At 41.1% G+C, this 25,563-nt stretch overlaps 1 protein-coding gene across 7 annotated transcripts in view; it reads left to right on the forward strand.

The window, feature by feature from the left end:
* ESRRG (estrogen related receptor gamma) overlaps nucleotides 1–25,563 on the forward strand; it is a 700,961-nt gene that overhangs the window by 394,844 nt on the left and 280,554 nt on the right. The window contains exon 1 of one of the 7 annotated variants that reach the window (XM_088845545.1): nucleotides 19,764–23,506. The exons of the other annotated variants lie outside the window; for them this stretch is intronic. The gene's annotated coding sequence lies outside the window, so the exon portion shown is untranslated. Of the gene's footprint in view, nucleotides 1–19,763; nucleotides 23,507–25,563 lie in introns of those variants that run through there. 7 annotated transcript variants of the gene reach the window in all.

Raw genomic sequence — 25,563 nt, forward strand, 5'->3', positions numbered from 1 at the left:
GGGTTGCCATTTCCTTCTCCAACAAATGTGTCTAAGTACTGTCTTATTTCCCAGGTGGCACTAGTGGAAAAGAACCCACCTGCCAGTACAGGAGATGTAAGAGATGCAAGTTGAATCACTGGGTTGGGAAGATCCCCTGGAGCAGGGCATGGCAATCCACTCCAGTATTTGTGCCCGGAGAATACCATGGACAGAGGAGCCTGGCGGGCTACAGTCCAAAGGGATGCACAGAGTCAGACACGATTGAAACAACTTAACACGCAAATACTGTCTCTGCTAATCCATCAAATGCTTACATAGAACTTGACCTTTAGCCTTTATTTACGCTACAGTAACTGTAAGGGGAGCTGTACCGGGGATACAACTATGAATAAGACACAGCCCGAGCCCTCAAAGAGTCTGAGGTCCAGTAAGGACTGCAGCCTCAGAATAAGGCGGTTATAACCGCATGTGGTAAGTGCTAGGATGCAGACAGGCACGGGGGACTGGCTGAGGTGCATCTAAGTCAGCCTTTGGAGGTTGGAACAGCCCTAATGGAGAGACACTGGATGAGACAGGGGACATTTGTGCTGGCGTGGGGCAGGGAGGGGTTGCCATGTTGCACAAAGGAGAACTGTTACCCAATGTGTGTGTGCTAAGTCACTTCAGTTGTGTCCAACTCTTTGCAACTATATGGCCTATAGCCCACCAAGCTTCTCTGTCTATGCAGTTTTCCAGGCAAGAATACTGGAGTGGGTTGCCACTTCCTCCTCCAGGGGATCTTCGCAACCCAGGAATCAAACCTGAGTCTTTTATGTCCCCCACATTGGCAGGTGGGTTCTTTATCACTAGCACCACCCGAGAAGCCCATAACCCAGTGATGGTGGTTATTAGGGTTTGTTGAAAGATTAGGGAGAGGTGATAGCAGGGAGAACACAATCTGAATGTTGGCTTAGGCCAAGTCAAAGATAACCTTATCAAACATATTAAGCAGTTTGCCCTTAATCCTGGGAGTAACAGGGATTTACATAGAAGAGTGGCAAGGGGTATCCTTAGTCTAAAATGATCACTCTGCCTTCTTTGGAGAGAAATGAAGGTTAGGTTGGATCTTTTGCATGAAGTTGGTGAGAGCCAAGAGTAACCTCGTTTCTGACAATGATGATGGGAAGAGAGATGCGTGATAAATTGGGGATGGTATTATTTTTAAAAAGAGATGATATTTTATGTATATAGGAAAGGCTCCATGGTGTCAGGTTTGGGCTGTCAGAGGAGTGTGGAGAGGTTCACAGCATGAGGACGCAGGAAAAGGGATAGGTGTGGAGAGGGGCTGATAATATTTGCAGGTGAGGTGCTCATGAGACTTTCAAGTTGTGTTAGCTACTAAGGCCAGTGGTTACAGAGTTGCAGGGCTCAAGATCTAGAAACAAAAACCATTACTATTTTACAAAGTAATTAAAGGGATGAGGTGGATGGATTCACACAGGAAGAGTGGGAAAACAAGAGAGGCAACTGATCTTGGGACCTAGAAATCATGCTTGTTACACGATAAATAGATGAGCAACAGGTGGCAGAGGGCAAACCGAAAATAGGGCAATATTTTTAGGTTCACATCTTTACTACAGTGTAAATAACATTTTCAACAGCAATTTATAAAAAATAGAAAAATCACTCACTGTCCCATGATCTTAATTGTTTCGGCATTCCTTTGCAGACCTCATCCATATGTATTCATGGTTTTTACACACTTTTAATCGGAGTGTGGATTTAGTGCTTCATTCCAGTCCTTTTCATTAATCGATTATCAGCATTTTTCATGTCAGTTTGGAGGTTTCATTTATGAACAGTGGCTTTGAACCATGACAGTGCCTTTAAGAGAGTGCAACTACTCTATGTGGAGGATAAAAAAAAAGGGAGGGATTTGGAGGGTTTAGCAACTACGATTTTCATTCATAAAGCGAGAGAGTAATAGGATGATGGCGCAGCATGACTGATGTACAGAGGAGACTCGCGTTTAGGATTTCATGTTGCTTTTGCAATTCGTAACCTCCAACCACGCTGTGGAGTGGAAGGAACATTGTGTGCCGTCACATCTGTGACATGAGCCATATTCTCCTGCAGCCTAAACCATGGCCCCTGCCACAGATGTGTGACAGGGGGTAAATTGCCACCACCATAGGAACCAGCATCCCCCAGTACTACCCTGCATGGTCTGCTTCCAAAGTCCAAAGAAGTGGGACCCTGGGAGAGCAGCAAGATGCCAGGTCTGTTCACTTTGGGAGCAGAATCTGACCAAGGTCTTTCAAGAAACCTGGGTCCAAGTGCACAGATCTTTATGACATGAAGCCTGGGGTTTGGGTTGAGGTTTGGCTCTACCACTCCTAAACGGTCCAGTCTTCATGGATTTGAATGCACACACCTTTAACTTGTGGCGAAATTCACTGTTATAGAATTGCTATGAAGACTAAATGAAATAACATATAAACAATGTCATGCTTCAACATTAGTTACTGTGTCGATACTTTTATTATTATCATCATTTAGTACTTACTTTGTAAGTAGCAAATCCCTTTAGTACTCTGGCATATTATGACTGAAACAGTATCCATGCGGAGGAAGCTGTCAGGGTCTCCTGGGGCTGGGTTGCAAGACTTCTCATGAGCCTAGTCATAGCCTTTACCCTGCATTGTTCATTTTATCCTTTTTAGCCTCCATCTGCAGCTTCTTACTCAGAAAGATCTAAGTCTGACTCTTTTCCTGTCAATGGATCTCTCTCTTTTCTTCAGGAAAGAACTTAGAGGCTGACTTCAGAGATTTGTGAATTTTTTTAAAACTTTTTGGATATTTAGTAAAATCCTAATACCCTCTTTTTTTCTTTTCTTCTTCTTTTTTTTTAACTCCTGATTAAGTTTATCAAATACTGCTTATACAAAAGCATTTTCATAGTCAATTGCAGTTGACAATTTCATCAAGAGTTGGAAGATCCCTAAGGTTTTTGGTGTGCTTCAGGGTCTTCGCTGATGACTCAGTGGTAAAAGAATCTGCCTGCAATGCAGGAGATGCGGGTTGGATCCCTGTGTCAGGAAGATCCCCCTAGAGAAGGAAATGACAACCTACTCCAGTATTCTAGCCTGGGAAATCTCCTGGACAAAGAGAAGCCTGGCTACCAACCACACGATCACAAAGAGTCAAACAGAACTTAATGACTAAACCACCACCACCAGGGGTATCAGAAAGGCAGAAATAAATTCCCTAAGTAAGGTATTAAAGTCATGCTCAAAATCCTGCAAGCCAGGCTTCAGCAATATGTGAACTGTGAACTTCCAGATGTTTAAGCAGGTTTTAGAAAAGGCAGAGGCACCAGAGATCAAATTGCCAACATCCGCTGGATCATGGAGAAAGCAAGAGAGTTCCAGAAAAACATCTATTTCTGCTTCATTGACTATGTCAAAGCCTTTGACTGTGTGGATCACAATAAACTGTGGAACATTCTGATAGAGATGGGAATACCAGACCACCTGACCTGCCTCTTGAGAAACCTGTATGCAGGTCAGGAAACTACAGTTAGAACTGGACATGGAACAACAAACTGGTTCCAAATAGGGAAAGGAATACGTCAAGGTTGTATATTGTCACCCTGCTTGTTTAACTTATATGCAGAGTACATCATGAAGAACTGGGCCGGAAGAAGCACAAGCTGGAATCAAGATTGCCGGGAGAAATATCAATAACCTCAGATATGCAGATGACACCACCCTTATGGCAGAAAGTGAAGAGGAACTAAAAAGCCTCTTGATGAAAGTGAAAGAGGAGAGTGAAAAGGTTGACTTGAAGCTCAACATTCAGAAAACAAAGATCATGGCATCTGGTCCCATCACTTCATGGGAAATAGATGGAAAAACAGTGGAAACAGTGTCAGACTTTATTTTTTGGGGCTCCAAAATCACTGCGGATGCTGATTGCAGCCAAGAAATTAAAAGACGCTTACTCCTTGGAAGGAAAGTTATGACCAACCTAGATAGCATAGTAAAGAGCAGAGACATTACTTTGCCAACCAAGGTCCGTCTTGTCAAGGCTACGGTTTTTCCTGTGGTCATGTATGGATGTGAGAGTTGGACTGTGAAGAAAGCTGATCGCCGAAGAATTGATGCTTTTGAACTGTGGTGCTGGAGAAGACTCTTGAGAGTCCCTTGGACTGCAAGGAGATCCAACCAGTCCATTCTAAGGGAGATCGATCCTGGGTGTTCATTGGAAGGACTGATGCTAAAGCTGAAACTCCAATAGTTTGGCCACCTCATGCGATGAGTTGACTCACTGGAAAAGACTCTGATGCTGGGAGGGATTGGGGGCAGGAGGAGACGGGGACGACAGAGAATGAGATGGCTGGATGGCATCACCGACTCAATGGACATGAGTTTGAGTGAACTCCGGGAGTTGGTTTTGGACAGGGAGGCCTGGCGTGCTGTGATTCATGAGGTTGCAAAGAGTCGGACACGACTGAGCTGAACTGAACTGAAGTAAGGTATATCCACATCAAGAGCAGTCTGTGGAGTAAAGAAAACTATTTTTTGCTTAAATTATATCATTGCATTTCTGGTGGAAGTTTTAAATCGAAAACAAGCTATAACTGTGTAAAAAATCCATGAATTTAATAATGAATTTTATCTGCTTGGTAAATCATCCAAATTTCTAATCCAATCTCTTAAAAACAAAAACAGTTTACACTCTTTTACTGTGACTATTTAAGAAAGCATATGTAGTTTAAGTCTAAATATTCTTTACTTAAGATCACAATGTCCTTGATTGAGATTTTTTTTTCATACCTTCGTCTGCTTATTTGACTCCTCTCTTCATCCAAAAGGTCAGATCAAGGACAGATTAAAACCTTTAGAAAACCCTGCTGGCATTAAAGAGGATGCCCATCTCTTCATCTCCTGCTGCTGCTGCTGCTGCTTAGTCACTTCAGTCGTGTCCGACTCTGTGTGACCCCATAGACGGCCTCCTACCAGGCTCCCCCATCCCTGGGATTCTCCAGGCAAGAAAACTGGAGTGGGATGCCATTGCCTTCTCCGCTTCATCTCCTACCTAAAGGTAGTTAGAAGCAAAAACAATACCAAGCTGCATGACAGTGTTAGAAATCAACAAAATTCTGATTTTACCCTACAAAGAGTACCTCATTTTTTTTTGTTCATTTTAAAACATCAAATATCAGCTTCTTTAAAAAAAAAAAGTTTCAGAGTCCCTGCTTTGCTGCTGCCCAAGCACATTTCTTAGACTCTTGGGGTAATCTGACACTGGGTCAGATCCACTAAGCTATTTGGGAATCTAGTTCCAAAGCTAGAAGATGTTGGTTAACGAAAAATAACTCAGTGTGTTATTTATTTTATAAAACTAACTTCTCTGAGATCATTGGCACAGACTTTTCAAACTTTTGCTTTTAGATGTTGAGTAATGACAAATACTATGTTTTAATAGTTGTAAAGTTATGTTGGAGAGAGAGAAAGTTTAGGTATTTCAGAGGTTATAGCTTGAAAATGAAAGTCGCTCAGTCATGTCTGACTCTTTGCTACCCCATGGACTATACAGTCCATGGAATTCTCCAGGCCAGAATACTGGAGTGTGTAGCCTTTCCCTTCTCCAGGAGATCTTCCCAAACCAGGAATCAAACCCAAGTCTCCTTCATCGCAGACAGATTCTTTACCAGCTGAGCCACAAGAGACACCCAAGAATACTGGAGTAGGTAGCCTATCCCTTCTCCAGTGGATCCTCCTGACCCAAGAGTTGCAGGTGGATTCTTTACCAACTGAACTATGAGGGTTATATCTTAATCTTGTCAGAATTATTGCCTTTTTCACGTTGTGTTCTAGCTATTGGATAAAGGTAGAACTGTATAACTCTATATGTTTTTGAAATGCTGTGAAATTGAAGAACTTCTAGAACTTGTCATATGCAGCTTCTGCCTGAGTTGCTGAATTCTTGTAGGATATTAAGAGAAAGCAGTGAGGACTTGAAGAGGGAAGAATTCTTTGGGGACCTCAATATCATAGGCTCCCCCATTTTGAACAGAACTTACCGTTACAATCATCCAATGCAGATTTTGCTGATTGACTATATATGTAGGCTGCACATATACTTTGTTTCTTTCCTTGTCTGTTGGTCTGTTATTAGAACTTGAATGAATTTAGATGGCGCCTCTTTCCCCCAGTTCACTCTGAATCTCACTACTACTCCATTTGCTTAAACTTCCCTGGCAGACACCTAGCTGTCCCCATCAGAGTTTGAGTTTATGGAACTCACACCTTTATGGGATGGCCTTTAGTTTATCCTAATGTCATCTCCTTTAAAAAAATAAATAAAGGAAACTTTTGAAGTATATGTAGTTGATTTACAATACTGTGTTAATTTCAAATACACAACAAAGTGATTCACTTATACGCCTCTCTCTTTACGCCTATACACACACATAATATATTCTTTTTCAGATTCTTTTCCATTATAGGTGGTTATAAGATATTAAATATAGTTCCCTGTGCTATACGGTAGGTCTGTGTTTTTTTTGTCAATTTAATTTATAAGTCCCTTGTACTGCAAGGAGATCCAACCAGTCCATTCTAAAGGAGATCAATCCTGGGTGTTCATTGGAAGCACTGATGCTGAAGCTGAAACTCTAGTACTTTGGCCACCTCATGCGACGAGTTGACTCACTGGAAAAGACTCTGATGCTGGGAAAGGTTGGGGGCAGGAGGAGAAAGGGGCAACAGAGAATGAGATGGCTGGATGGCATCACCGACTCTGTGGACATGAGTTTGAGTGAACTCCGGGAGTTGGTGATGGACAGGGAGGCCTGGCGTGCTGTGATTCATGGGGTCGCGGAGAGTCGGACACGACTGAGCAACTGAACTGAACTGAACTGAATGTGTATCTGTTAATCCCAAATTCATCATTTCCTTTTTAAAAAATTTTTATTGGCGTGTAGTTGATTTATAATGTTGTGTTAGTTTCACATGTACAGCAAAGTGGATCTGTTATCCATATACATATATCCATTCTTTTTTAGATTCTTTTCCTGTGTAGGTCATTACAGAGTAAAGAGTAGAGTTTCCTGTGCTATACAGTAGGCCCTGATTAGTTATCTATTTTATATATAGTAGTGTGTGTATGTCAGTACGAATCTTCCGGTTTATCCCTCCTCCTCTCTACCCGCTGGTAACCTTAAGTTTTTTCCACATGTGTAACTATTTCTGTTTTGTGCATAAGTTCATTTATAGCCTGAGTTTCAGATTCCACAAATAAGTGATGTCGTATGTCTTTGTCTGACTTTCTTCACTCAGAATGACAGTCTCCAGGTCCTTCTATGCTCCTGATCATCTCCTTCTTATAAAGGGACGGTCTCAGAGGCTGAGAGAGATTGTGTTCACCTCCGGTCTGTAGAGCTAAAACCAGAACTGGGGCCCCAGAAGGTTAGAGCAATGTCACTTTCACCACAGAATTCGGGCTCTGCAATTTAAATTTACTTCATTAGCTGTGTCTTTAAAAAAAAAAAAAGAAAGCATGCAACTTTAAAAATTTATACTATAAATAAATTTACCACCTGCATATCTAATGATATCACAGGAGGAAAAAAATACATAGTGAAGTAAATAAACTCAACAACGCTCTCCCACATTATTTTCTCAAAATATGTCTAGGTATAGGTGTATTATTTTTCTAGCAGTACAGAAGCTTTTAAATACAGAATAAGACATATTTTCTCCCATGGCAGGAATATTTTAGACGCATACTTGGACACAGTTATCAGTGTCTCCCAGTTACGAAATTTTGACAAATTCTGACTTTAGATGTATATTTCACACACCATTAGAATACATTAGAATGTATTATAAATTCCCTTAGGGTGAAGCCCTTCTTCCTTGTTCTCCATATTTTACTTATTAGATAATTGTCTGCACATGCTATGGCAAAGATAATAAGGCATTAAATTAGAAATGTGCCTAATTTAAATTTTTCAATTGAATTTTTTCATACTTCTATAAGCATATGTATATTTATGTTAAAGAACTGTGGAGCGTCTTTATTAGATGAGTAATATTAATATAAGAGGCAAGTATAATTTTCTTCTCTTATTTATCTGGACTTTTAAAAATTCCCATTAATTGAAATCTGGTGTTGATTTATTTGACAAACAACTATATCTTTGAAGTTATGTGTAACAAAATGGGATGAGGGAACAAGGCCAGTTACTTTATTTTATCCAGTACGTGGCATAGAATAGACATATTTGATGAATGAATGAATGAACAGGTAAATGAGGAGATGGATGAATAAATGGATGCACAGGTGTTTATAACAGGGTCCTGACAGTTGATCCGTTATCAGCTTTTTCAGAAAAGGTAGACATTTTGAATAATTATGGCCTATAATGATGCCCATACCTTTTAGTCATGTCCAATTCTTTGTGACCCTGTGGACTGTAGCCCGCAAGGCTCCTCTGTCCATGGAATTCTCCAAGCAAGAATACTGGAGTGGGTGGCCATTTCCTTCTCCAGGGGATCTTCCTGACCCAAGGATTGAACCCGGGTCTCCTGCATTGCAGGCCCATTCTTCATTATCTTAGCCACCAGTGAATATATGTGTGAAATGTCAGTTGCATCAGGGGTCACTTTCAATAATAAAGCCAGCCAACAATTTGGGTAGGTGCAAAGGCTTTGTTGACTTCTGACCTTGGGTTTCTAAATTTTATTTTAAGTAATAAGTTCAGGTGTAACAACCCAATAGCTTACAGTCCTCTCATGGAAATATTGTTTTGCCAATAAAGTCAACTGATAATTGAATCGGTTCTTCTCTTCTCTATCTTGTCCCCAGATCTTGTCAAAATGCATACCTAAATGTTGAAGCCCAGAATGAATATAAAATGTCATAATGAGAAAATCATTTGAAGAGGAAAACCATGAAAAGGCTGGCCATGCTGTTTAGATATTCACACAGCCATGTGCATGTGACTGCTGTCTACTGACTCAGCTGTTTGCTTGGCATGGTATAAGTTACGTACTAATATCTATCTAAGTAAACTGTACTAGCTGAAATCAAAGGCTTAATGATTGCTTATATTTTTCCGCCATGAGATATATTGAAAACTGCAGACATCATGGAGCTAGAGCTGACAAAATCCCAGTATCTTGTTATTCATATAGCTTTAAACTCACTGTTACCATAATGCAGGATAAACACTGCAAGTGATTAGATTACAGTTAACCTATCTGGATGGCATTTTAGGCTGTAGGCTCAAAAATTCTCCCCTTCTTTCCTTATGCCCTTATTTTTCAGAAATTATGTCTTTGAAATTTTGACCAATACACTCCTTTGTATGTTTTTCCTCCCCCACTCTTTTTTTTTTTTTAAAGAAGCCAGTGTGACTTTAAAAATATAAGGAACAAGGAAAGAAAGGACAATCTTGTTAACGGGGACAGTGTGCTGAGTCAGTGTGCTGAACAGAATCAAACACAACAATTTGAGCCAGGTTTACTGCTTCTTATGACCTTGGCCAAGTATCTTTCCCTTTGCTGTGGTCTCAGCTATCCATTAGAACAAGGAGTTGAATTATATGGTCAGAAGATCCTTTCTAGTTTTTAAGTTCAGCGATTATAAGTATTGAGCATCATCAAGTTTTATTTGTAGAAGAGAAATTGGTTTAGATTCGAAGAGAAGTTATGCAATAACCACAATCAAATATGTGACAGCTACATTACCTGAATAATGGATAAAGAATCCTGGATGTCCGGCCAGAGGTCTATTGGTCTGAGTAGTCATGGCTGACCCAAGAGGGCAGAATCATGGAGATAAGAAAGGAGAAAGTAGAGGCTTCTAAGGAGATTCTGCCTTTCTTTTTCTTTTAATTTTATCTAAGTATGGTTGATTTACAGCATTGTGTTAATTTCTGCTGTGAAATTAATTTTGCTGTACAGCAAAGTGATGCACATAAATGTATTCTTTTTCATATTCTTTTCCACGATGGTTTATCACAGGATTTTGAGTACAGCTCCCTGTGCTACACAGTAGGACCTTGTTGTCTACCCATCCTGCATATAATAGTTTATGTCTGCTAACCCCAAAGAACTACTCCATCCTTCTCTCACTCCCTTCCCCCTTAGAAATCACAAATCTGTTCTCTGTGTCTGAGAACCTGTTTCTGTTTCACAGATGAGTTCATTTGTGTCATTTTAGATTCCACATATAAGTGATGTTATTCATATGATATTTGTCTTTCTCTAACTTCACGATCATCTCTAGGTTCATCCGTGTTGCCGCATGACTCTCCTTTTCTGTAAATATTGACACTAGGTCAGTGTCTGTGGTGTAATTTCTGATATCAATAAATAACCTTCTGGAGGTTTAATCCTGGAGAAGGGAAAGGGTACCCATTCTTGTATTTTGTCCTGGAGAATTCCATGGACTGTATAGTCCGTGGGGTTGATAATGTACACATTGTCATCTCATCAAATATCACACTGCTTTTCTATGTTAGATAAAGATTTTCAAAATGACAACATGTTTTAACACTGAAAGCATGGGACAGGATGCTATCCCAGGGCAGTTCACATAGGGTGTTGGGGAAGTTCCAGGGAATGAATCAACAGCTCTCTCATTTCTTTTTTCATTTCGTGCTCCTGCTCAGTCATGTCGACTCTCTGCGACCCCACGGGCTGTATCCCACCAGGCTCCTCTATCCATGGGATTCTCGATGCAAGAATACTGGAGTGGGTTGCCATTTTCTCCTCCAGGGAAATCTTCCTGACCCAGGGATCGAAATCTTGTCTCCTGGGTCTCCTGCATTGGTAGGCAGGTTCTTTCCCACTGAGCCCCCTGGGAAGCCCTTGTTCATTTCAGTAATCCCCAAATTTGGACTGAGTAGGAGCACTGATGAAAATCAAATGGCTAAGAAAGACAAGTCTGGATTGTTTTCTGTTCTGCTCCTGTAATCCTTTCCTCTGTCTTTCTCCTCTGCATGTAATTCTCTACACACACACACACACACACACGCATGTCTTCTTTGCATAATTGTACCTCCTGGGTCCCCCAAACAGGAGCAGCTGTAAACTCACATATCCTGGGGGAGGAGTTATCTTCATCCTTGTGGTGGGCTGAGAATTGATGGAGCAAAAGAAAGAGACATAATACTCACAGAACAGCGAGGATCGGGTTCTTCTGTCACAGTTTTACATCTGAGTGCACCTCTGTGAGGACAAGTGTGCTGAATGAAGAGATCAAAACCCGACAGGTTCTCTTTACAAGATTTGTTTCGAAGATTGCTGGGCTTTACTATGACATTCTATTTTTACCTCTGCTGCCTTGAGATATTTTGAGTTTGTGTTTCTATGGCTCCTGTTATAAAAAGTTATATCAAGAGCAAGCAATGAAAGGTGAAAAAGAACCAGGGATCCGTAATACTCCATTTGTGAGTAACAATAAAGCTGTCTTCCACTTCAGCACACAGAGTTCAGTGAGAGCCCAGGGCTTAGTCAGTGCCCAGGCTGTAGGAACAGCATGTTGAAAAGCTTTGTAGGTGCGTGAAACTCCCCACTGCCAGGGTGAAGCTAAGCAGATGAAGTTCAAGAGATGAAGTTCAAGGCTTTCTGCTGCCTCTACAGGTCCCTTAGTGTCTGACCACACTGCAGTCTTCCTGGTTTTCTCACACGCCAGGCTGGGCACCTTTCTCTCTCATTTATTTGTCCTTCCCATAGCTTGGAACCTACTTTCCCTCAGAGACACCTCTTTTTGTCTTATTTTTAACTAAAAAAGAATTACGAAGTGTAGCTGATTCACAATGTTGTGTTAATCTCTTCCATACAGCAAAGTGACTCAGTTATATACTATATTACACGTATATACTATTACATATAGGCGACTGTGCAAAGTTGCTTTAGTCGTATCTGACTCTTTATGACCCCATGGACCGTAGCCCATAGGATTCCTCTGTCCATGGGATTCTCCAGTCAAGAATACTAGAATGGGTTACCATTCTCTTCTCCAGGGTATCTTCCCAATCCAGGGATCAAACCCACATCTCTTGAGTCTCCTGCCTTGGCAGGCAGAGAGACAATTATTCTTTATTGTTTTTCATACTCTTTCCGGTATGGTTTGTCACAGAATACTGACTAAAGTTCACTGTGCTGTGCAGTAGGAACTTGTTGCTTATCCGTCCTGTGTGTAATCAGTTGCCTGAGAAACTTCTTTTGGGACAGTGGAGCAGTGGAACTCTCAGCTCATTCCCAGGGGGCAGCTGGTCAACCTTTACCTCTGCTTCCTCTTAACTAGCCATGACCTTAGGCTGATAAGTTAACCTTTGCTTGTCTCAGCATCCTGATCTATGATGTGGCCAGACTTGTAAGGCTGTAGTGAGTATTAAACAACTGAATACTCGTGAAGTCCTTTGAAAAGGATATAGCTTTTGATATCGCTATTAATGATCTTCATTATTACTGTTGATCTTTTGTCATCCTCAAACTGAAAGGCTGTTTCATTTGTGAAGTCTTCCCATCCCTGCTGTCAGCAGTCTTTCACACTAGGTTAACCTCCAACTTTTCCACTGGCTTCTGCTGTAAGAGGTGACCTCCAGAGATCCTATCCATAAGGCTCCTTGCCCTCTGGTTTCCAGTAGGTTCTGGCCATTGCAGAGACTCCACTAGAGTCTGGAGAGAGGAAGAAAAGTAAGAACAATGTGTTTTCCAAAGGACTGCTCCGTGCCAGCCTTGTTCCAGTTGCCTTCCTCAACCAAGGTCATTGCTTCTCTTAAAGGAAGTTTCCTCCCCACAACTCTCTCTCTTCCCGAGTATGCGTCCATCCTTGGGGTGGTAATTGTTTCACTGCTGCTCACCCTGGGTTTCTGCATGATCTCTTGTGGTTCCCCTACTTACTGTCATTAGTTCCCTTGTAGTTGGTCCCTCTGCCAGTAAAGCCTTCTTGAATCATCCAGGTTGAGAGTGCCATCTGTGTCTTTTCATGCTCTTACCAACATATTTACTCTATCTACCTAGAAGAAATTCTCAGACTTTAGTGAACAGAAGAATGAGTGAGTGGGTTTTGAAGATACAGATTTACAGATTCCAGAATCTAAACCCTAGAGGCTCCCCTCTGCAGGTCTGATGTGGAACCCAGAAATTTACATAATTAATAAGAACCTCGGGATTCTGATAGCTGCAGAAGACAGCTTATTATTGTTGCTGTTGTTTAGTTGCTAAATTGTGTCTGACTCTTTTGTGACCCCAGGGATTGTAGCCCGCCAGGCTCCTCTGTCCATGGGATTTTCCAGACAAGAATACTGAAGCGGGTTGCCAGATTATCCCGGGGAATCTTCCTAACCCAGGGATCGAACCTACATCTCTTGCATTAACAGGCAGATTCTTTACAACTGAGCCACCAGGGAAGCACAAGAAGACAGCTTATAAGATAGTACTTTAAAACATCCTCGCATTTATTTCAACCTGTTTTCAGTTTTATTTAATTATTTTTATGCATTTGTCCTCTCTAACAAGACTGTAACCCATTGAATACCTACTATGTTCTAGTTTTTAGATTTATTATAGTTGGTAATCACAAGCCTAAACATATTCTTCTTTATTTTATAGATGACAAAACTAAGGATACCTTGAGTCATGTACTCAGAGCTGGTAGTGTTCTGAGATCAATCCACTTCTACATCTGTTGGGATCCAAAAGCTTTGTTCTTCTGATGGGTGTGCTACTACCTGTGCATGGTGGAAACTTTGCGAACTTAATGTTTGAGTGAATTTAAGCACTAGAAAATTATATATGTAAAATTGAACTCAGCCTTACAGTTCTCAGGGAAGAAATCACTCATTTTAAGCAGCCAAAAACGCTAAGTATACATTCATTTTGTAACCACTTTTCTCCTTGGTGATTTATTTTCAGGTTCCTCTCTCGTTTTCCTCCCCGCCCCCCACTCTCCCTTTCTATTCCTTATCCTCCACTGTATCTTACTGATCAATAATCTGAACTAAAATGTGATGTGTAAAAAGAAAGTACTCAAAATAAGCATATGCATTGCAATTGAGGAAAAGCTTTTTTTCAAGTAATAAAGATTCTGTTTTTCTTAGTGATTTATTGAAAATTGTAGTACTTTCTGACGGAGAAGGCAATGGCAAGCCACTCCAGTACTATTGCCTAGAAAATCCCATGGATGGAGGAGCCTGGTTGACTGTAGTCCGTGGGGTTGCTAAGGGTCGGACACGACTGAGAGACTTCACTTTCACTTTTCACTTTCACACATTGGAGAAGGAAATGGCAACCTACTCCAGTGTTCTGGCCTGGAGAATCCCAGGGACGGGGGAGCCTGGTGGGCTTCTGTCTATGGGGTCGCACAGAGTCGGACACGACTGAAGTGACTTAGCAGCAGCAGCAGTACTTTCTGAAGAGGCCCCATGACCAATGAGAGCATGCTATGGCCTGAAGTATTCATACTATAGCCATTTTTTAAATGAAGTATTATATGATTGTATTCAGTGTAGTTAGTAAAGAAAACAATATGAAGACTGTGTGGAAAATGAGCTAACTGATTTTCTCACATGAATGCCATACCCCTGTGTAAATGGTCCCCGATATTCAGTCAGCCCCCTACGTACAAACCTTCAAGTTGCAAACTTTCGAAGATGCAAATGTGTGTTCCCATGTCCAATCACATAAGTTACTCCATGTGTCTGTAAGATTACTGTACTGTAATATTAAAAATGTTTTCTTTATATTATGTGTGTTTGTCTCTAGGTATTATTTTTGTGAAAAGTATTATAAACCTATTAACAGTACAGTACTATATAGCCAATTGTGTTAGTTGGGTACCTAGGCTAACTTTATTGAACTTAATGAACAAATTGGACTTACAAACACACTCTCAGAATGGAACTTGTTCATATGTGGGGGACTTATTGTAATTGCTCCCCCTTCTTGCCTCCACTAATCTGTGTTTAATTGCCTTTGTAATCTGAAAATGAGAATGGAGCAGAAAAAAAACTTCTGGAAGAGCTGGTGCTCTTAAGTAACTTGTGAGATTAATACAAAAAGTATGTATTAAGTGCCTACCTACCACATAGGCTGTCAAAGATTTACAGTTTGGAGAATTTCACTGGAATAATAATCTAAGATTATGCTTATATAAGGGACTTCTGAACGGCAACTTCTATACTATATACTGTCCTTCGGAACCTACCTCTGGAAAAGCATCTTGAGCTCAAGAATTATGTCAGATTTGTAGACTAAGAATTTGTTGTAGAAAAAGTCCTCTCTTACCTGATTAGCTCCTATAGAGCACAAGTTCTTGCTCACTTATGGCTCTGGGGAATTATGCAGCCCTGCAAGCTTCATTTTCCTTATTGTAGAGGCATTGAATAACAACCCATTCTAGATCTAGTGTTATTATGAAAATTAATAAAACAGTGGATCTATGACACTTGGCAGAGTGCTGGTTTTATTATTTTGTTAGCAGCCACTACCAAGGGGCATTATCTAGTACTACACAGTCAGACTGCTGGAAAACTGGATATACACACCCTTGGACTGTAAGCCACAAAACTGATTTTATGAAAACTGAGCAATGCATTTAAGAGCTGGACAGTTGCAAGTTGTAAACCTCAAGTCATGAACCAGCTTGCACACTAGTTCAAAGATAGGATTTGTAAATGAGTGCCATTGTTTTTCTTCCTTACTTCACACATATTAAAGTGTTTCATTTCAAACGGTGGTCATACTTAAGCCTACTACAGAAAACCTGGGCTTTTCAGGGCTTGAAAATACAGGTAAAAAATTAATGTTGCTTCTTTTCACAGTATTTTATTTTTACTGTTCTTGTTTCTAAGTGTTGTTTTCTCTAGATAGTAGATACTGGCCAGGATAGGGAGAATACAATGAATCTAAGTCAGTGCATTTGGCTATTTGCAGCCATCCTGATTGAAAGATTTGTAGACATTTTCAGTGAATATGAAATTGTAGGTCATTCATTCACTTAATGAACATTTCAGTCAGGAATTATGATCATTCATAAGATCCCCCGCCCTACTTTCCATTAGTGAAGTTTGCCACTATAAAATATTGTTTGATTCTGAAGTGTACTCTTTGCATGAACTAAATAAATTAATAATCATTTTACTCAGGCCTGATCCCAAAAGATCCAGACTTTGCAAAAGGAGAATGCCAGGTATTGATAGAAAAGAAAGCGTACGGTGAAGTGGGGGAACTTACTTTCCAAATCTAATTTTTTCCCCTCTGTTAAACGTCATGGTCTCTCCCTAGTGGGAAGATGTGCTGTGCTGTGGTAAGTCATTTCAGTCATGTCTAGCTCTCTGCAACCCTATGGACTATAGCCTGACAGGCTCCTCTGTCCATGGGATCCTCCAGGATACTGGAGTGGGTGGGTAGCTATTCCCTTCTCCAGGGGATCTTCTACAATCAGGGATCAAACCCAGGTCTCCTTATTGCATGTCGATTCTTTACCATCTGAGCCACCTGGGAAGCCTAGTAGGGAGTTAAAATGAGCTTTGGAACTGGAACAGTGGGTTGGAGCTGCTAGACTATGAAAAAAGAGATTGAACCAATGACATCTTTGTACTCCTTCAAAGGAAATGTATGTATTTTTTTCTCTCTTTCTTTGCTCATAACATTTTTAAAAATTGAAGTATAGTTAACTTACAATGTTATGTTAGTTTCATGTATACAGCAAACAGATTCAGTTATATGTATGTATGAGCATCGTGCGTGCTAAGTCACTTTGGTCATGTTCAACTCTTTTTGACCCTGTGGACTAGAGCCCGCCAGGCTCCTCTTTCTATGGGATTCTCCACGTGAGAATATTGGAGTGGGTTGCCATTTCCTCCTCCAGGGGATTGAACCCATGTCTCCTGGAGCTTCTGCATTGCAGGTCGATTCTTTACTTCTGAGCCACTGGGGAAGCCCATGTATGTGTGTGTGTGTATTCTTTTCCAATAAAGGTTATTACAATATGCTGTGTATAGTTCTCTGTGTTATGCTGTAGGTCCTTGTTGTTTACCTCTTTTATGTATCAGTTCAGTCGCTCAGTCGTGTCCGACTCTCCACAACCCCATGAATCACAGCACGCCAGGCCTCCCTGTCCATCACCAACTCCCGGAGTTCACTCAAACTCATGTCCACAGAGTCGGTGATGCCATCCAGCCATCTCATTCTCTATTGGCCCCGTCTCCTCCCGCCCCCAACCTTTCCCAGCATCAGAGTCTTTTCCAGTGAGTCAACTCTTCGCATGAGGTGGCCAAAGTATTGGAGTTTCAGCTTTAGCATCAGTCTTTCCAATGAACACCCAGGATTGATCTCCTTTAGAATGGACTGGTTGGATCTCCTTGCAGTACAAGGGACTCTCAAGAGTCTTCTCCAACACCACAGTTCAAAAGCATCAATTCTTCGGTGATCAGCTTTCTTCACAGTCCAACTCTCACATCCATACATGACCACTGGAAAAACCATAGCCTTGACTAGATGGACCTTTGTTGGCAAAGTAATGCCTCTGCTTTTTAATATACTATCAAGGTTGGTCATAACTTTCCTTCCAAGGAGTAAGCATCTTTTAATTTCATGGCTGCAATCAGCATCTGCAGTGATTTTGGAGCCCAAAAAAATAAAGTCTGACACTGTTTCCACTGTTTTTCCATCTTGTGTATATGTTAATCCCAAACTCCTAATTTATCTCCCCCCTTGCCTCTTGCATCCTCTTTGGTAACCATAAGTTTGTTTTCTATGTTTGTGAGCCTGTTTCATTTTTATAAATAAGTTCATTTGTATCCTTTTTTTAGATTCCACATATAAGTGATATTATATGGTGGTTGTCTTTGTCTGATTTACTTGACTTAGTATGATAATCTCTAGGTCTATCCATGTTGCTGCAAACAGCATTCTTTCATTCTTTTTATGACTGAGTAGTATTCCATTGTATGTATGTACCACATCTTGTTTATCCATTCTTCTGTTGGTGGACATTTAGGTTTCTTTTATGTCTTGACTATTGTGAATAGTGCTGCGGTGAACATTGGGGCACATATGTATTTTCTAATTAGTTTTCTCCTAGGAATGGAGTTTCAGGATCATATGATAGTTCTTTCTTTAGTTCCTTAAGGAACCTTCATACTGTTTTCCATAGTGGCTGCACCAATTAACATTTTTGCTAATAGTGTAGGAGGGTTCCGTTTTCTCCATACCCTCTTGAGCATTCATTATTTACAGACTTTTTAACGGCCATTCTCACTTTTGTGAGGTAATATCTTATTATACTTTTGATTTGCATTTATCTAATAATTAGTGATATGGTTTGCTCATATATCCTTAGAATTAGAATATCTTAGTCATCTCTGATCACCTCATAATGCCCACTAGTGTGCTTGTCCTGTCAGCTGAGGCCCAGTGATGATTTGTCAAATAAATTGACACATCTTTATAAAACATCAATTTCCTTGGTCAAGACTGCAATATCCAAAGAGTGTTCATGTTTTTTGTCTTCTCATCCCTGTATCCCTCTGCTGAAATCTTCCCTTACCCTCTCTGGAATTTTGAAACTCCATTTACAATGTCCTTTATTTGCTCTTAATTCTAATTTTAAAACAACAAATCTCATGGATATCAATTAACTGCCATTCTTCAGATGATATATATTTTAATTTTTAAAAAATTTGAGATATTTTTGATTGGTTATAAAAATAAAATAATATACTTTTAGATACCCTTCCACCCATCCATCTATCCATTCATCTATCCATCCATGCAGGCAAAAAGTTTTCAGCACCGCCTCCATACCAAGCATCATTCTTCCTGTTGTGTGGGGGCACCAGTGAACAAGACAGACCAGCTTCCTCTCTTTCAGTGCTTACAGTTTCCTGGGGGATGTTCACAGGCTCTAAGTGCTATGACATGGGAAAACCCTGGATGCTATGGAAACCGTGGACACCCACCCCCTTCAGGAATGCAGTAAATGGGGACAGAGCCCTGAAGAAATGACATGTGACCTAAGATCTGAAGGTGAAGCAGGAATTATCCAAGTGAGGAGGAGGAGGAGGAGAAAGTACTGGATTGAGGAAAGTGTAGGTGTGAATGTTTAGATGTAAAAGTACTTGTCCCCTCTGAGAAGCTGAAAGTAATTCCCAAAGGTCAGAACAGAAGGATATGAAGATGACCTTTCAGTTCTCTTTAACAAATTAGCTACAGCAGCAGAAAATTGTTACCATTAGTATAGTAGGTGTTGTTGTTGTTGCTTAGTCATTAAGTCGTGTCCACCTCTTTTTTGACCCCATGGACTATAGCCCACCAGGCTCCTCTGTCCATGGGATTCTCCAGGCAAGAACATTTGAGCGGCTTGCCATTTCCTTCTCCAGGGGATCTTCCCAACCGAAGAATCCAACCTGAGTCTCCTTCATTGGCAGGTGAATTCTTTACCACTGAACCACCTGGGTAACCCATAGTAGGTGTATTAGGCAGCAATATTGGGATGCTCGTGCCCAGCCTAATGTTCGGGACATGAAAGGTAGTAATCATTTTCTGGCTTATTAGCTATGAGAATGACTATTCAGTACCATGTTAAGAGCTTCACACTTTGATTTCTGCCTTTCAGCATCTTTTCATCTTATTATGAGTCTAGAGGAAAAAACAATTTAACAACAAAAAGGTTTTAAAAATCATGTAAGAAGTCAACAAAGTTTGGTTTTAATGGGTTTAAATGCCTGAGTGGGTGGATGGCCAGGTGGTGAGTGGAGGAGACATGCGGGGATGGCAGGGGGCAGGTACTGGTGTGATGAACAGGGCTGTAAAGTGAAGTCGCTCAGTCGTGTCCGACTCTTTGTGATCCCATGGACTGGTCTACCAGGCTTCTCTCTCCATGGGATTTTCTGGGCAAGAGTACTGGAGTGGGTTGCCATTCCCTTCTCCAGGGGATCTTCCTGACCCAGGGATCGAACCCAGGTCTCCTGAATTGCAGGAATGCTTTACCCTCTGAGCCACCAGGGAATTGGGACCCAAAAGTTTCCACCTACGGAGATTAAGTCAGCTTGATCATGGGCCCGTCTCCCTCTGTTAAGTAAGCTCTGGTGAGGAGATTGGGTGGTGATTTGTTACAACTTGAAAGTGACCTTTATTCTCTGAGCCTGAAGTACCAACCAACAGACAGCCTTCTACTCCTGGAATCTCTAGCCTAGAACCACAGTAATATTGCCACTAAAAATCTCAGGCACATTGTTGGGCAGAGGTACAAAAATTTCTACATTAGAACCCTCCTAGGAACTCCAGAATATATGATCATTATAGGCATGAATTTTCAAATTGATGTGATGACCAGTTTTAATGGGACCTTAGGGCTGGGAATATAGACTTTAAACCAGTGTGCCCTTGTTTTAAATAATGAGTTTGTCTGGTATCAGCAGTGTGATTTTTGGGAAATGTCTTCATCTCTTACCAAAGCCTTAGTTACTCTGTCTGAAAATGGAGATAATAACACCTTCTTAAGAGTTATTTGACTGAGTCAATGAAAAAATAAAAGATCATCCAGTGACTTTTGGGATCATACCTGTGACAAAATATATACTAAATAAAAATATTGTTAAATGATAATAATAGTAAATTAGCCTAGTATACGGAGCTAATCAGACCCTTCCACAAGTTTATAACCACTTGAAGTCTTTGACTTTCCAAGTACCCATCATTCCAAAGTCGATAATGTGTTTTTGTTCTCAGTTTAGCCTTTTATCAGGATTCCCAAAGTCACTGATTAGGCTGGCAGTTAGGTGCCAACCTGCGAAAGCATTTGACTTTGTCAGTATTGGGGAAATATTTGTGAAATAGCACAGTCAATAAATAAATATACTGTAGACTTTGAATAGCTTTTAAAAAAAAAAATTTCCCAGGGGATTAAAAAAAAAATTCTGGACGCCCAGTGTTCCCTGGGTTTGGTTTAGTATTTGGAGAAAAAAAAATCCCTGAACTGAGCAGAGAGATAAGCCTTGACTTGCAGTAGATTAAGAGACCTGCATTGGTGAGAACAAACCAGTCCCGAGTGCCGCCACGTTTAGATTTAAGATTAACTGCAGCCGAACGGTGGAGCGGCTGTTTGTTTTATGAAACAATTGCTAATGACATTAAACAGACGGGGCCCCTTCCAACATGATTGTTCATTTGCGATAAACTCACACAGATTGAAAAAGAAGACTCAGAAGTGCTTCATTTTGAGGCTTTCAGGGTGTTCTATGGGAGGTGACAGCGAATGGAAGTGAGTGGAGCCCTTATTCTGAGCACAGAGGGAAGAAGGGTGGGGGGAGGAGACCGCGGAGCATCAGTGTGAAATGGCTGGCTTTCATATTTATATTAAGGAATTAAGTAATCATCATTTCCTGACAAGTTTTCCAAGGAGATTTTCTGTCTTTTTTTAATGCTATTTATTCATTTCTCCTACTCCCCCACCTCCTGGCAGCCTGAAGCTGGCACTAAGCATTAGCTGTATTAAAAAGAGTGCTGTCTATGAGTTCAATTAGATGTTAGACATTTGCTTTTCGATCTACTTGGAGCCCAATTTGATTGAGGTTCAGCCATTTAAAATGAAGTGAGCAGAACTGTGCACAGATATCTGCTGCTCTGTAGTCTTAATTGCAAATTGAGATAAGGATTAGACAGGACTGTATCTCTTTCCACCAAAGGTATTTGTTAATACCTGAGATACAGAGGTGGTTAGATTCTGCACTTACCAATTCAGGCTTGCATTTTCAGATTTCTGTTGAACTTTCAATATTCTTGTTGAAAACAACACAGTTTGCCCCAGCATTAAGAGGATGTATGTGGATAACATCTCAAGCCTCACTTGCATTTCCATTATTTGGATCCAACTAAAAATTGAAATAGTGTTTACTTTTTTAAAAAAAATTGTCAAAGGCCGCATTGCAACATTAAGCTTTTGTTTTATCCACAAAGAAATATATTAATGAAAAGGGTTTTAAGTGCTTATTATAGAGATGGTTTGTTTTGAAACATGGGCTTTTTCACAGCAGTTTTTCACTTCATTGTGTATCATGAAAGACATTCTAAGTAGCGGTTGTCAGTCTCCCATCAGAAGTAAAGTACTGCTGGGGAATGGAGCCATTTAGGATGCCACTCAAGCAGGACTAATCTAGAGTAGATATCTTATAAATAACCAGTAACGAAAAAACAAATCATTCCTCTCCCCACCAGAGCAGAGAGAATTACTGCTTAGGAGAAGGAAATCTTTATAATAAAGATTTACAGTTTGAATTAGTGAATTGTCTGGAGCCATGCATGGCACAAAGTTGCAATGACAACCTTTAGATGGGAGTTCAGGAAGCTGGAGCAATGCCTTTATGAGGAGCGGGGAGGGCCCTTGAATACCTGCCTCTCTCTGTTTGCTCTTAGGGAGGTAGAGGTGGATACCCCAGAAACTCACCAGTTTGGAGATATAGGTTTATGATAGTATTTTTCAACCTCTGCACTCAGACCTCTCTGCCTGTTGCTCCCTATGTATGTTTTCAGAATTAAAAAGAATGACTATTTTTTGGTGTAGAAAATTGCATACATTTATTAAAGGGATGCTGCTGCTGCTGCTGCTAAGTCACTTCAGTCGTGTCCGACTCTGTGTGACCCCATAGACAGAAGCCCACCAGGTTCCCCCATCCCTGGGATTCTCCAGACAAGAACACTGGAGTGGGTTGCCATTTCCTTCTCCATAAAGGGATGATAGGGACCTCCTAGATTGTCCAGTGGTTAAGACTCCACACTTCCAATGCAGGGATCCCCAGATTCAATCCGTGGTTGGGGACCTAAGATCCTACAGGCTGCACAGCCAGGCCAAAAATTTTTAAATTTCAAAAAATAAAGTGAGTAAACAATGAGTATTCTTTTGTGGCTTTTGTTATATCTACTGTCATTATTTCACTCTTGAATTTCTAGAAATAAATACTGGCTTCTATGTATATTGGTAGATACTTGCAGGTTCCCTACATTTGGAAATCTGACCCATCTCCCCTCTCTTACCTTACCTTCTGTTTTTTAAATAATTTTATTTATTTACTTATTTTGGATGTGCTGAGTTTTCATTGCTGTTTGTGGGTTTTCTCTAGCTGCAGTGAGTGGGGGCTGCTTTCTTGTACTTTCCAGTTGTGGTACGGTAGCTTCTCTTGTGGTGGAGCACGGGTTCAGGGCATGAAGACTTCAGTAGTTGTGGCATGAAGGCTTGGTAGTTTCAGGTCCTGGGCTCTAGAGCACAGGCTCAGTAGTTATGGCACACAGGCTTGGTTGCTCTGCAACATATGGGACCTTTCTGGATCAGAGATCGAGCCCGTGTCTCCTGTCTTGGCAGGCGAATTCTTTACCACTGAGCCACCAAGGCAGCCCTTGCTTGCCCTCTTTTGAAGTACCACAAAGGAGCTATCTCTCAATTCCCAAGGAGGAAAAGAGGCTTTATCAAGACCTGAGAGCTTTCTCTGTCAAAGAGGGAGAACCTGATTTTCTTGATTCTGGTAAGTACACATTCCTCTTGTTGAAGCTCCTGTTGTATCCAAGCTGTGGTGACATGCAGAGAGATGAGGGTTCTGCTGGTTCGTGTCTTCTCAAGACCCTGACTGCAGGTCATTCTCTGATTCCAAGACCAAGAAAGTGCTGTTTCCGGGGTCTTTGGTGTGTCTACTCTAACATACTGCTCTGATAGCCTAGAATACAGAGAAAAAGAGAGGTTAAATGACACATCACTTTTTGGTAGTCATTCAATTCTGATGGTGTTGGGGGCTTGTAATGTGGATTGTATTGAATGCCAGAGATTTCCATTTTATGGCGTCTATTCCCACACTTAACTATAAGTTAGAGCAGAGGCTCTCTGTGCTGTTCAGGTGAGAAAATTAAAGGACACGGGCTGCCTTAAGGTCTGGCCCCAAGAAGCTAGAGTTATCTGGGGAAAATGAGACTCGGGAAGGCTTCTTACTCAAGGATCCCAAGCCCTTTGGGTTTCTGGAGCAAGTTAGTCTGCTTAGTTCCCTGAAACCCGCAGTGGCCCAGGCTCAGGAGGAAGTGTCTCTGGATTGCCACTCAGAGGAGCTCAGCATCCAGGGGGAAATTTAACTAGAATTCTTGAAGGGTTGTTGTTCAGTCGCTAAGTTGTATCCAAATCTTTGTGACCCCAGGGACTGCAGCACACCAGGCTTCCCTGTCCTTCCCCATCTCCTGGTGTTTGCTCAGATTCATGGCCATAGAGTTGGTGGTGCTATCTAACCATCTCATCCTCTGCTGCCCCTTCTCCTGCCCTCAATAGCTCCCAGGATTAGGGTCTTTTGAAGTGAGTTGTGTCTTCACATCAGGTGGCCAAAGCATTGGCGCTTCAGCTTCAACATCAGTCCTTCCAATGAATATTCAGGGTTGATTTCCTTTAGGATGGACTGGTTGGATCTCCTTGCAGTCTAAGGGACGCTCAAGAGTCTTCTCCAGCACCACAGTTGGAAGGCATCAGTTCTTCAGTGCTCAGCCTTCTTTATGGTCGAACTCTCCTTGAAGTTAGCATATGCAAATAGCCCTTGGCACAGAAGTCCAAAAGCTATTTAACACATGACGTGATTTTTTTAGCTGTACCCCCACACATTTTAACATGGTATTTATGACTGTTCAGGTCAAAGTTTTGTTTTTCTCTAAATTCTGGGGGGAGTATAGTTGATTTACAATGTTGTGTTAGTTTCAGGTGTACACCAAAGTAATCAGTTATCCCTGTATATATAATCCCCTCTTTTTTAGATTCTTTCTCCATTTAGGTCATTACAGAGTACTGAATAGAGTTCCCTGTGCTATACAGTAGGTCCTTATTAGTTATTTCTTATACATAGTTGTGTTGTATGTGATAGCCATAAGTTTGTTTTCTGTATCTGTGACTCTTTCTGCTTTGTAAATGAGTTCATTTGTACCATTTTTTTTTAGATTCTACATATAAGCAATATCATATATTTGTTTTTTCACATGATGTTTTGCAAAGTAAATCCTTAAGGTAAATTAGACACTGCTTCTTGCTATCTTAGCCCATGGATCACTTTACACTAAAGAGAGAAGAGTTAGCTCTGTAAACACCTACCAAGGGTGTGCTCTGATAGAGTCACAGAGGACCTACTGACTTGGAGACTGGGTGTGGGAGGATTGACCAGAGAGGCTGAGTTCAGGGTCATTCTTCCATGATATGTGGGTATCATGTGAGGCTGCTGCTGCTAAGTCACTTCAGTCGTGTCCGACTCTGTGCAGCCCCATAGATGGAAGCCCACCAGGCTCCCCCGTCCCTGGGATTCTCCAGGCAAGAACGCTGGAGTGGGTTGCCATTTCCTTCTCCAATGTGTGAAAGCAAATATAAGTAAATTGATTGAAAATGAATTTGATTTTCACAGCAGTAGCGTAATATACTGTTATGTATCATTGTTGTTTAGTCACAAAGTCCTGTCTGACTCTTTGTGACCCCACAGACTGTGGCCCACCAGGCTTCTCTGTCCATGGGATTTCCCAGGCAGGAATACTGGAGTGGGTTGCCATTTCATCCTCCAGTGGATCTTCC

This window comes from Moschus berezovskii, chromosome 17, assembly GCF_049115385.1.
Source record: "Moschus berezovskii isolate FMDL1 chromosome 17, NW_MosBer_1.0, whole genome shotgun sequence".
Lineage (NCBI taxonomy): Eukaryota > Metazoa > Chordata > Mammalia > Artiodactyla > Moschidae > Moschus > Moschus berezovskii.